The following is a 13,861-nucleotide window of genomic DNA, read 5'->3' as shown; positions in this document are numbered from 1 at the left end:
GCTGGCAAAACCACAAAAATGGAATTTGCTGATTTTTTGGCAAAAAATCGGTAACTGCGACGACCCTCTATAGATGGTGGCGGATCAAACGTTATTGAACTACTAGGAACAACCAGTCAAAATGTTAGTACATGAAAATATCGTGATTTAAATTTACAGCTAAACGTTCACTTCTGCGAAACCAGCAAAAATTGACAGCTGACGATTGTATTCATTTAAGAGATCCTTTCAATCAAGTTGCTAATATACACGCTGCCCATATGTCATGACCTTTGTTCGTCATTTTGGAAAACCAGACTTCCTTGTCACTATTACGTGCAACCCCGAATGAACAGAAATGTTACAAGAACTGTTTCCTGGTCAGCGGCCTTTCGACCGACATGACATCATAGCTAGACTTTCATTTAAAAAGGAAAAAATTAATCAACTTATCACTAAAGATGAGATTTTTTGAAAAGTCAACTGTCATATCTTCAACGTTGAGTGGCAAAAGCCATATGTTATGTTGGCTGGAAACAAAACTTAAACCGGACGAAATCGATCATATTATATATGTTGAACTACCTGACAAAGACGAGGATCCGGCATTGTTTGAAATCGTGACCAAAAATATGGTACATGGACCATGCGGGGAAGATAATCTTACGTCACCATGTATGAAAAACGGCATCTGTTCCAAGAAATACCCTACGCGTTTCGTTACTGAAACCCAAACCGGTGAGGATGGATATCCAGTTTATCGCCGACGACACATTAATAAAGGTGGACACGTCGCCACTTTAAAGTGTTCTGGGATTGTTCCGTACTCTCCAAAACTGTGCCGCACTTTCAACGCACATATCATCAGAATCAGTCTGAAAGGGTCACATGGTTCAGCTTCGAACGCTAGCGCTAGCCGTCTGGTGATGAATAAACGTACCATTTCCACTTCTATTATAACGTCTAAATTCAAAGCTCATTGCTTGATAAGCCTTTCTCGTGGACAGTCGAGATTTTTTGCTGATGACGCAGAGCAAATTTATCTGTGAAACCTAAAGAATTTCACTTTATTTTCTTGATACGGCATATGCCCAAAATCCTATACCATGACCATATAAAACGTTTTCTGACTTTAGTCCTTGGTGAACATATAAGTGAAAAGAGCCCATTGTTCTGTGATTCCCAATCAGGCCATAGAGATCGTACACTTTTAGAAGCAATTTTTCCGAACAAAGATTTTATATGAAGATATGGCCACCAAAAACAACAAACTATCTATATAAATAAAGTTGTAGGTGGTCCGCTGTCTGTAATTTCTATTGTTTCGTCAATTTTTCAGATATTTGTCTGTTTTAGGTCAACTCAAGACGGAATCGGTGGCATTTTTCGTGTCTGTTTGTTCTACCATCACGGCGAAACGGCTGGATAGATTTCGACCAAACGTCATATTTATTCTATACTCATCTCGGGAAAGGTTTTGATATGCATATCATTCTAAAAGCTTTGAATAGACGGGGATTTTATAGGAAAAGCAGAACGGTTTACCTCCATTTTCTCTTATACTATTGATTGTCTGTAAACTCCGTGGACTGTATGTGGAATGTCTCTCCATTATAAACATCTTTCCTTATGTTCATAATTTACTTTACTCTTCAAATGACGGAGAAAATTACCATTTTCTGCGGGTATTATGCTCTGCATTGAGTGACCGACAGACCGACAACGAACCTACAGGTTACCATAGCAACGTCTCTGACTGCTTGCCAGCAGGGAAGTAAGGTATTGCCATTTTCGTCATCGTTCCCATAAATTCGTGGTTGTCCCTTGGGTAGAAAGCAAAAGAGGCGTCAATCGGCCATTCTGCGGGATATTGGTGGAATATCGTTGAAGGTTATAACCATCCTCCAATAGCATAAGTAATAACACCATTAGTCATGTTCTTATCTATTTACCTAAGAATCCCTGCGCCTCAATTTCTCTTCTGTTACCGGTTTCTTATATCCATAACTCACACTAGCATAATTTATTGAGGGGCATTTGATTTTTCAATACATTCACTTAGTATTTACATATTTGTCATCATCCGGCTGTCCTCAGTTGTAATCCATTTTCTGTAAATTTCAACTTTTTAAACTATATTATTTTCTTCCTTAATTACTCCTTATGTATGCGAGTGCTAGTCACGTAACCGGGTGAGTTGGCCGTGGGGTTAGGAGCGCGCGACTGTGAGTTTGCAACCGAGAGATAGTGGGTTCGAATCCCACTGTCGGCAGCTCTGAAGATGGTTTTCCGTAGTTTCCTATTTTCACACCAGGCAAATGTTGGGGCTGTATCTGAATTAAGGCCACGGCCGCTTCCAACTCCTATCCCATCGTCGCCATAAGACCTATCTGTGACGGTAAAACGTAAAGCCACTAGCTAATCCCATAAGCTGGGCACTCTTTTATTTGTGGAAATATTCTAAGCTATGCAAATGTATAACTTTTGGCCCCGGAAAATTCGAAATACGGATGCAATTTTAACGACGGTGCAGACCTTCGTTTCGGGATGATTGGAGGCTAAACGGTAAGTTGTATCACAAAACAGAAAGCACAGTCGCTTTCATTTTGGAGAGTTCTGCAACTTTGGTCCTATTACTTTTTGTCATATTTCTATCCCTTATACGTTAAATAGAGCTGTATATCTCGATTTCAAGTTAATTTTGTACTTTTTACACGTATGTTACCGTTTGGCACACGAATAGGAAAGATAGAGTCATCACATTGGCACACACATTGATATGACCAGTGGCCATATGATAGTCAAATTTTATTATTCTAGCTGTCGCATAAATATCAAAAATATAAATTAGTATGATAAAACTGTACAATATAGGAGATACGAGAAGATGTCATAGAACCAATCATGTAGAACACTGAAAGAGGCGTCTGATGGTGAAGTCCGTTTGTAGATATGTCGTACAGTTGTACAGTAGAGTCGTACTCGAAATAAAGGTCTGCACTTCTAGAATGTCCATGCTTATCCGTATCAATAAAATCGTAACGACTGTGTGTCTATATTGACTATTTTGTCAAATTTCCGTACAGTTATCCGTTCCAGGTGTAATAATGACCAACTGCATACTTTTTTTTTGCTTTGGTGTCTGTCTGTTTGTCTGTTTTTGTCTGTTTGTCTATAACACGGAAACTACTGGATATATTTCCACCAAACTTCATATTTAAAATCCGCCGGTCCTTGAATAGGTTTAGGCCAAATATCATTTCTAAGTCCCTCAACTGGCTGCAGGTTTATACGAAACCGAAACCGTGATTTTGTACTCCCACAAAATATACACAACCAAACTTAATGGAAATCTACTTGCCTTAATGGAAATTAATTTCTAAACCTTTTTTTTCTCATGTGCATCATTTCGATGTGAGGATAAATAAGGGAGATGTCATTAACGGACCGATTTTTGGTAAAGTCCCAAAGGATTTAATTCAAGAGCGGGTGCGTATAAAGCGGATTTCTTATAATTTGAAAACTACTGCAGATATTTCAACCAAATTTCTTATTTAGCATCCACCTGTCGAAATGTAAGTGTTTAGGTCCATACCATATCAAATTCCCGGAATGGACTGGGGGTTATTAGGGACCCAAAATGGTGATTTTACTCTCCCACAATATATAGACTACAAGACCAACCTGACTGGAAATCGACCAAACATGATGGAAATCCATTTCTAAAACTTCTTTTCCCCTGTGCATTGTTTCGACAGGAGGATTAATAAGGGAGATATCATGAATGGTTGGTTTTGCATGTTAAGTCCAGCGGACATAGCCCAAAAGGTGTTGTACGTGGAGCAGATTCCTTATCTATTTACGTAAATAAAATTGTAACAACTGAGTGCCTGTACATTGACTAATTTGGCGAAGTATTTGTTCAGCTACCCGTTTAAGGGGGTAATATTGACCATCTGCATATTTTTGGCTTACTTTCCTGAAAGTACTAATTTTTATCCCCCTCGCCTAAAATCCAGATTGCGGCATAATCTGCCAAACGAGCAAGAAAATTTTTATTTGGCAAAATTATACGTTTTAGCCTGTAACGGACGGAAAACTTTCAAGATCTTTAAATTTTCACTTTTTATCTCCCAAGAATATCGAAATATGGAGGCAATTTTAATGATAGTGCAGACCTTCGTTTCGAGATATTTCTTGGGATAAACGGGATGTCCTATCACATAACGGATGGCACAATCTCTGTTCAATTTGGAGTGGTCTACAACCTTGGTCTTATGACTTTTGTTGTACCTGTATTCCTTATACGTTAAATTTGTCTCTATTTCTCGATGTTAAGTAAATTTGGTCTTTTCACATGCATAATTAATAATTTCAAACACTTATAGGAAAGGTAGAATCATCAAACTCTAAACGAAAATTGGCCCACCCAATAGCCATATGTGAGCCAAATACTATGTATATAGCCGTCACATAATTACCCGAAAAGTAATGCAATGTGAAATAATCTTACACAGATTTCACCCAATTCAACGCTTCTAACTCAGTCTGACCCATGAATAGATGAGATATCATAGGACCAGCCATTTAGGCAGCTAAACCAAGCGTCTTATGATACAATCTTTTGTCGATATGACGTACCGTTTAGCAGCAGTTAATCTGTAAATGAGTGTGCAATATTGCAAATATGCGTATACTTTCGTATGTCGATCTATATATATTCACTGATGTCGATTTATAGCCAACGAGAAAGGGTGTGTCTGCTATTGTAATCAGTACTCCCCACCCACTTTGACTGGCAGTAGGAATGGGGTCCTTCTCCAACTCTTGTGTAAATGGCAATTCAATTTTGTTTAAAACTCCCCTACCCGATTGTGTTTGGCTGTAGGCAAGGGTGCCGGCCTCTATAAACAAATGTACCCACCTAAAATGTGACTGGCATTAGGCACAGTGGCCTGCTATTTTAATGGAAACTCATCATCTTGGTGTGACTGGCAGTAAGCTGGCTGGCAGTAGGAAAAGGGGCCTGTCATTATAATGATAACTGCACAAATCAATTTAGACTGGTGGTAGGAAGTTGGCTGCCATAACAATAGATACTCCTCAACTGTAATCTGTATGAAAGTAGGAAAGCGGGCCTGCCATTGTACAGAAAAACTCCCCAACTTGTTTGTGAATGGCAGTAGGCAAGTGAGCCTGCCGTCATCATCACAACTCCGTAAAAACACTTTACATTGGAAACAACGTAATGTGCCAATTCACTCTCATAAATTGACAGTTGGAACTAAGATGAACGCAGTTGCCGCGAGAAGTATAGATACGGCACAGAAATTCAATCATCGATATAGCTAAGTTAATAAATATAGCATAATCCAGCCGAGAAATATCTAGGCGGCGGTGAGAAAAAGAAAAGGATTATTAAGATTGTTATAGCATTATTATCACAACTTCTCATAAAACTCTCGGAGCAAGAAGGAGCATCGTATCGTCGAGGATAAAGTACGCATATATTTCAAGCAGCTACCAATCATTTCGAAAGAATTAGTACATCATTTGAGACAAGAAGGTCGATATTTAAGAATATTGCTTTGGAACGCGTAAAAGAATCGCCAAGAATGAAAATATTACATCAAGAAGCAGATTACGTAAGCACTACGTCACAAACCCCAAACTGCAGTAGCAGATAATATTTTAAGCTTGCGCGCAATAGATATTAAAATCACGGCAATTAGAGTCGATATATAAAACAGAAATCAGAATGTATAAGTAAATTAGAGGCAGACATATTGATGATCTAAAGGATAATATTCAGAAATGAAACTTAGAAACGTTTTATTTAACACCTAAATTCGTATTAGAAGGCAGTGACAACCCAAATATGACGAAAGTGACCATGTATGTTTGCATTTCTGTTACATTTGCGCAAGACATGCCCATCAACATGAACTAAGAAGTCCATGGCCGATGTCCGGTGAAGGCGATACCTGAGATGACGGAGAATGGAGCCTGACCTGTCCTACAGCATCCCAGAGACCAGGAGTATGTATCAGCGAGACCTAGATCGCAGGTGGCCCAGTACATCTGATTTCAACGTCAATGGAACCGAGGGAAAAACGATAAGTCAAATACGTCTGTGTAGTAAGTAAATTGCTAACCTTTGTAGTAAAGCAGTGAAATTTGCGAATCATCTCATAAAAAGTGGATTTTTAGCGTGATATCATATACATGTGACAGTGTAAAGGCTGATAGGTAGTCATCTAAACGAAATAGCAATTCTTTGGCTGGGATGTGAATGTGATTTGTGTAAATTGCCAATGCGTTCGTAATGTTGTCAAATATAGAAAAGATGTTAGTACATGTGAATTATGAGAGTGATATCTATACGGTATTTAATGTAACAGATAAGTTATGGGTAATCTATATATATAAAATAACTTGTCCTGACTGACTGACTGACTGACTGACTGATTCATCATCGCCGAGCCAAAACTACTGGACATAAAGAAATGAAACTTTGGAGATACATTTATATTAAAACGTAGGTGCTCGCTAAGAGAGGATTTTTGGATATTCCGTCGCTAAGGGGGTGAAAAAGGGGGGTGAAATTGTAAAATTAGTGTACCTATATCTCAAAACTTTAAGAGTTTACAGATGTAAAAATTGGTATTTAGAATCTTCTTTAAAAATAAGGAAACACGTATTTCTTTGTTTTCGGAAAATCCCAATAGGAGGGGTGAAAAAGGGTGAAAAAGTGGTTGAATCCCTTAAATCAGGATACCGAAACAGAAACTGAAGATATTACAGACCTGAAAATGTGTACTTTTGATCTCTCTTAAAAATAAAGAAACACGTATTTTTTGTTTTTGGAAAATCCAATTAATGGGAGGGTAAAAAGGGGGGTGAATTTTTAAAATGAGTGCATCTATATCTCAAAACTTTTAAAGATTACAGATGTAAAAATTGATATTTAGAATCTTCATTAAAAATAAAAAATCACGTACTTTTTTTTTGTTTTCGGAAAATCCCAATAGGAGGGGTGAAAAGGGGTGAAAAATGGGTTGAATGCCTTTAATGAGGATACTTATATCTCAGAAACTGAAGATATTACAGACGTGAATTTTAGTGTTTGGGATCTCCTTCAAAAATAAGGAAACACGTATTTTTTTGTTTTTGGAAAATACAGTTAATGGGGGGGGTGAAAGGGGGGTGAATTTTTAAAATGAGTGTATCTATATCTCAAAACTTTTAAAGTTTATAGATGTAAAATATGGTATTTAGAATCTCCTTTAAAAATAAAGAAACACGTATTTTTTGTTTTCGGAAAATCCCGATAGGAAGGGTGGAAGAGGGTGAAAAAAGGGTTGAATGCCTTTAATGAGGCTACTTATATTTCAGAACCTGAAGATATTTCAGACCTGAAAATTGGTATTGGGGATCTACTTTAAAAATAAGGAAACACGTATTTTTTCGTTCTTGGAAAATCCAAATAATCGGGGGGTGAAAAGGGCGATGAATTTTTAAAATGAGTGTATCTATATCTCAAAACTTTTAAAGTTTACAGATGTAAAAATTGGTATTTAGAATCTGCTTTAAAAAGAAAGGAACACTATTTTTTTTTTCGGAAAATCCCGATAGGAAGGGTGGAAGAGGGTGAAAAAAGGGTTGAATGCCTTTAATGAGGATACTTAAATCTCAGAAACTGAAGATATTACAGACCTGAATATTGGTATTTGGGATCTCCTTTCAAAATAAAGAAACATTTTTTTTTGCTTTTGGAAAATCCAATTAATGGGGGATGACAAGGGGGGGGGTTAATTTTTATACAGTACATCTCAAAAACTTAACATGTTACAGAAGTGAAAAATGGTATTTTTATCTCTGTTAAAAAAAAAGAAACGTGTATTTTTAGTTTTCGGAAATACCACATGGGTGGAGAGGGGGGGTAAAAGGGACTGAAAATGGTGTTGAATTATTTTAATTAGACTACTGTTATCTCAAAAATGAAGTTGTTACAGACGTGAAATTTGATATTTGGAATCTGCTTTAAAAGTAAAGAAACACCTATTGTCGGAAAATCCAATGAGTGCGGGGGGGGGGGGGGGTAGGTGAAAGAATTTAAAATTAATTATCTCAAAACTAAAGGTAATAGACGTGAACATTGGTGTTTGGAATCTCCTTTAAACATGAACAAACACGCCTTCTTTTAGTTCTTTTGGGGGGGGGGGTAAATAAACTTAACGGCGGTGGGGTGTAAACGGAGGTGAGGCCAATTGATTTTACTGTTCATAATGTATTTATAAGGAGCCTCCATTGCTCAGGCGGCATCGCGCCGGCCTCTCAAAGCTGGGTTCCCTGGTTGAAATCCTGGTCTCTACATGTGACATTCGTGCTGGACAAAACGGAGGCGGGACAGGTTTTTCCTATCACCATTCATTCCAGCAACACTGTACAATATCATTTCATTTCATTTGTCATTCATTAATCATTGCCCCAGGGGAGTGCGACAGGTTTCGGGAGCCGGCACAATTCCTGTTGTCGTCGCTAGATGGGGGCTTTATTCATTCCTTTCCTGACCCTGAGGAATGACTGGAAACAGGCTGTAGATTTTCGATGTACTTATTCTGATCATAAACCGATCATTATTAATGTTTCCTGGGTTCGTTTTCAAGAGCCATCTTTTCCTTCGGAGAACGTTCTTAGATTACAGTAGATTCTCCTGGCATATAAATAAAAATTTAAACACATTTGAAATAAATGATAGGAATGAGATTGACCGTCCTATTTTTCACCTCTATAATAAGGTCAATAATGCACGGAAGTATGTCATTCGTATCGCCAGAAATCCCGCACACTTGCCTACGCGCGACAATGGTGCTGGTCATATTCTCAACAATTACAATGGCAGCACATGTAATTTACCGCCAAGTAGCGGTCTTAATAATAATAATAATAATAATAATAATGTTCTGGACCGTCGTCAAATGTGCGGACCGTGCTGGAAACGGGTCCTGGACGGGTAATGACTAAGAATGCAGTCCGACCGCGGGTTCAGTACCGCCAAGGCACCCAAGACGACACCACCCCGGATCTGCTGAAGGATTTGATATATATATCAAAAATGCTTATAGGAAAAGATGGCAAAGATTTAGGGGCCCAACTGGCCGGGTGGAATACCTGGACCTAGCCCGGGAAATACGAAATCGATTGCTGGAAAGAAAGATTGAAGGATGGGAGGAAACTTGCCGTAATCTATTAGAAAACGAGTCAGCAGATCGCGAATTTTGGCGGATTCTCTCAGAGAACGAGTCAAATCGCGAATTTCGGCGGATTATATATAAAACAATAAGCATTCAATTATAAATTTCAGTTTAATACCGTAGCGAAGCACGGGTATCTTGCTAGTATATTATAAAACGGGGACAATACAGTGTCTTAAGTATGTTATAGTTGGATTATGTGAAGACATGTGAGTAATATAAAAGGATACCGAAGTGAATTAAGAAGAAAGGGTATATGCAAGTAAACAGATGATGATTAGGGAATAATCCGCGTCAAGTCAATGTGTATATGAAAGTTGTTGAGATGAAAGGAGAAATATGATGAGGAAATATGAAACGGATGTTATGTATATGAAGAATAAGTGAATAAGAAGAAAAATAATGATGGTGATAGTTATTATTTCGTCGATAAAGAAGAGAATGATTTGTTGCAAGCGTTATAGAGAGAGGATTGACGCAAGTTGAGGTTAATGATATATAGTTCACTCCATGATGTGTAATAATTCTTAGGTATTCCATATCCAACCTTCAATATGAGTTATTTATCTCACAGATATGGAGTAAACATATATAGTCATCGAGATAAGCCCATATTAGGATTGTTAGACAAATTATAAACCAACGTTAACCAGATATCAACCACAGCCATGTTCTCTTAATAAATAAATTATATCACATTTACCTATCACAATTATGATACTGGTGAGGTTACTGACACATAATTCTTGAAGATATTGGTAGTTAGAGTCTTCTTAAATGACATACTGAACCCATAATTCTACGGTGATAAATAATTGCAGATATTTATTTCAGCTACAAATAACTTTTTTGAGAGTAGCCATGTTTTATTTCGAGAGTCTCGCTCCCTCCGTGAGAACAGAACTCACCGTAGCGAGCGAGCTACCCGCTCGTGAAATGTCGGGACACTTCGGTTGATTTCGAGTACTGACTAATTTAACAATTTATTAAAAACCTTCATAACGAGAGATTTTGGCGACATGGTTAACCAAGTAATAAAGGATCGAAATTATTAATAAACATTACATGAAGACAGAAACCACAGGGTGAATATAAATGCAATTAAGCCTGGGGAGAATTTGGCGTCCGTACTGGCGGATTTGCGACACGTGTGGAGGTCATATCTGAAGAAAACGCGCGAAGTTACATGTCAGAAATAAATTTATTACGCCTGTTGTAAGTATGGGAAAAATATAACAACATCACCATTGTGAACTATAATTCTGTCTGAATTTGTGGAATAAATTTCAGGAAGATTGGTCCAGCGGATGTGGAATTAGAGGATTACACCACCAGGCTTTATGATCAGGGTAGCGTCACCTCTAACCTTATAAAAAGAATACCCTCCACCTACATTTACACATTCTATATGAAGGTCTGGGCGGTGAGACCCACGTCGCTCGTCCACAAGAAAGTGCGGGATTTGTTTCTTAGAAATAACTTGTGTTATATATTCATATCGATGGTTCAAGTAGTATATTTAATTGAAGATGATAGAAATTTTCCTGAGCTTCCGCCGACGAAAACCGTGAAGGCATAGATATCTACTTAAAATACGTAGCTGATTTCATTTAATACATTGAGTGTTTGAAATTGTCAAAGAAGGTTTGGAGGCGAGTCAGAGACAGGTCTGATTTTGTTATCTTTTGAAACATCTGACTTATTAGGGTGAACGACAACAGAGTTCCCTGAGACAGTTCACAGTCGCCAGCAGAGTGAGAAGTACGTTCGCATGTTAAAGAGCGAGAAAATTGCTTCATTTGTGTTGTTGTTAATTAATAGCGATTGTAAAATCTGTGTATTTTTAACTAATCTATAAGAAAATGATGTATTCTACAGTCATGAGTGGCTGAATCTGAGGTCAGCTGGCTAAAATGTAGCCAGAAACTCCAAGATGACTACGTTACAGGTCTGTCTATATTTTGTATTAATGTTGTAGAGAGAATAATTTGTTTGTCCCAATAAAATGTTCCAGTGCGTGTGTCCAATTAGTATTTAAAATGATCAGGCGAAAGTGTTATATTTCTGGTCGCCGTGTGAAACTCTTCAGGGCAGTAAAAATCATGTTTGGAAACTGTAAAATGCAAAGTTTAAATAATGTGTTAAAATTCTTGGAGATATTGTTCAATCTGATTAAAGTTAGGAAAGTGATAACGATAATGTAGTCGTGGTGAGTACAATTATTCCGAATATCCAACGAGTTCAGAAAAAGTAGTCGAAATAATAATAATAATAATAATATTTACAGAAGGATAAAAATATTCTATGTTAAAACATGTATTTAACAGAAATATCGAGTAAGATTTGCGTTCGTTTCGAAATCCAGTGAAGTCTGATAAAATTATATTTATTCGTGGGAAGTTAATTTTTGTGACACCGTGTATATTTGGTGATATAGGAAATCACGGTATGTTATTTTGTCCTTGAGGTCCGAAAGATGTAATGAAATGGACGAAAAGATTCTTATAAAAAATTTTGTCGTGGGGGTATTAAGGTTTGAAAGGTTTTGAAACAGGAAGAAATGGATTGTGTCGTAATGATATGTTTAGAAAATAGTTGTGTAGACGTTGAAGGCATAGGAAGCCTGTATTTCATGAACAATGCCGCCGTGATGATAGGCGATGGAGAAGAATTTTTGAGACAGGCTATATTTGTCGATGGCGAAGGATTTTTGAGACAGGCTGTATATTAAATGTGATATTTCTGAGGTATGCTGTATTTGAGGTTCCGTTAGCAATCCGGAACAGCCGACTGGTTGGATGATGGTCAGGTTCAAAAGGAGTGTGTTGTAACGCCAATTATGATTTCAAGTCGAGAATTTTCCCATGATAAACAATTTCTGTAGAAGATTGTAGCTCTTGGCAGTTAAGTCCAAATGACGATGTATGTAAAGTCAGCATAGTGCATGTTATAGTAAGCGACCTCAAGAATAGAAGAGCATTCTGAAAACACGGTTGGTGTTATTTATTGTTGTAACAAATTTCCATTCAGTATATTATTTATATTACGAGACAAAATTATCATTAAATCAGAAACATTGTGGGATACGATATTGGACGTTATTAAAGTGATAGTTTGGCTGTGTAAATCAATGATTTCGCTTCACTAGATACCTCGTGGATAGAGATGTTTTGGAACGATGAGATGGTATGCAACTTTGGGCCTCACATTAGAATTGCATTGTGAATTTCTTGTGATGGTGATGATTACTGTTTTGGCGATATTCACGTAAAGTTAGACGTGTGCTGAATTCATTATTATTTTTCCAAATTTCACTGCGTGTGTCGAGATCGTGTTTGAGTCGTGGATTGAGTAGCCGCGCGTTATTAAAGTTTGATTTCACGTTTTATTAACGAGAAGGGACTTCGTTGCATTTCCAGACTTGCGTTCATTCTGTGGCAAGCTTCGTTATTGTGTGCGAGTTTCGACCAGGTTTCAAGTTAAATATCAGCAGTTATGTTTGAAGTTACGATTTCGCCTGACATTTTAGAGGATGAGTAGACATCCCAGTTTCCGCTCGACGATAGATTTTGGACGTTGCGCGTATCATAGGAGTATACTGATGAGTAGACATCCCCATTTACGCTCAACGATAGGTTTATGGTGCTGTGTGTGTATGTATATAGATGTTATTGTTAGGGTGTGTAGACACTATGTAGGCTCGTCGACAGGGTTAGGGTGTCGTCTGTATATGGTCAAGTCTTAGGTGTTTTGCGAAGTGACTTGAACGATGGCAGTGTCTGCAGTAGTGTATGTAATGCGAAGAGTGTTAGCAAAGTAATATTGAGGCCATGTTTCGGCACAATCCTTACCAGCTGGAAGGTGTTTACATAAGAGCATGCAACCACTAGTGGCATAAACTCACAGAATCCAAGTCCGCTGTAAAGACATCACATATCGGAGTTTCTACTCGCGCACAGATTCTAAGTTCCAATCAACTGACAGAATCTAATACCACTATAAAGACTTGTAGAATTCGAAGATAGATTTTGGTCAGCACTTTGTCTCGACGAACAGAGTAAAGGTGAAGCGTGGTGAGTCAGACTGGACTCCCGGCTATGGCTGACTGACTTGGTTGGGTCGAGCTCGTATTATATACGATTTGTGCGTCTACGTTATCAGATATCATGATTTCTATGAAGTGAAATAACTTGAGAATCCCTCAACTGATTTACTTGAAGCTTATTATTAGAGACGTTTACATGATTATCTACAAAATGACATATCACTCGAGTTGATACGATCATTATTACAGGAGTTTTGAAAATGTCCTGGTCGAACATTCGGGAAGGTATGACGTTTGTTCTAGAACACGCCAGTCCATGCCGAGTAGCACGTGGCAGAAAAGGCGGGTAGCCTATCTTGCTCCTGCGTCCACGTCACTCATACTGCTAGCTGTAGCTTCCACCAAGCGTAGACAGACTCTGCTCGTAGTAAATGTCTTAGGTGATGATTAAACATTATTTATCTTAAAATATACGACATGTACCGCGCATTACTGGTACAATATAAAACATTATTACTATACCAGTGTCTCCTGGTCCAACCTCAGTTTTTATTTTTCTTCCTTGATCCGTATCTAGCTG

This window comes from Anabrus simplex, chromosome 1 (assembly GCF_040414725.1).
Source record: "Anabrus simplex isolate iqAnaSimp1 chromosome 1, ASM4041472v1, whole genome shotgun sequence".
Lineage (NCBI taxonomy): Eukaryota > Metazoa > Arthropoda > Insecta > Orthoptera > Tettigoniidae > Anabrus > Anabrus simplex.
The sequence above is the reverse complement of the archived record's forward strand: the minus strand, read 5'-3'. Positions refer to the sequence as shown.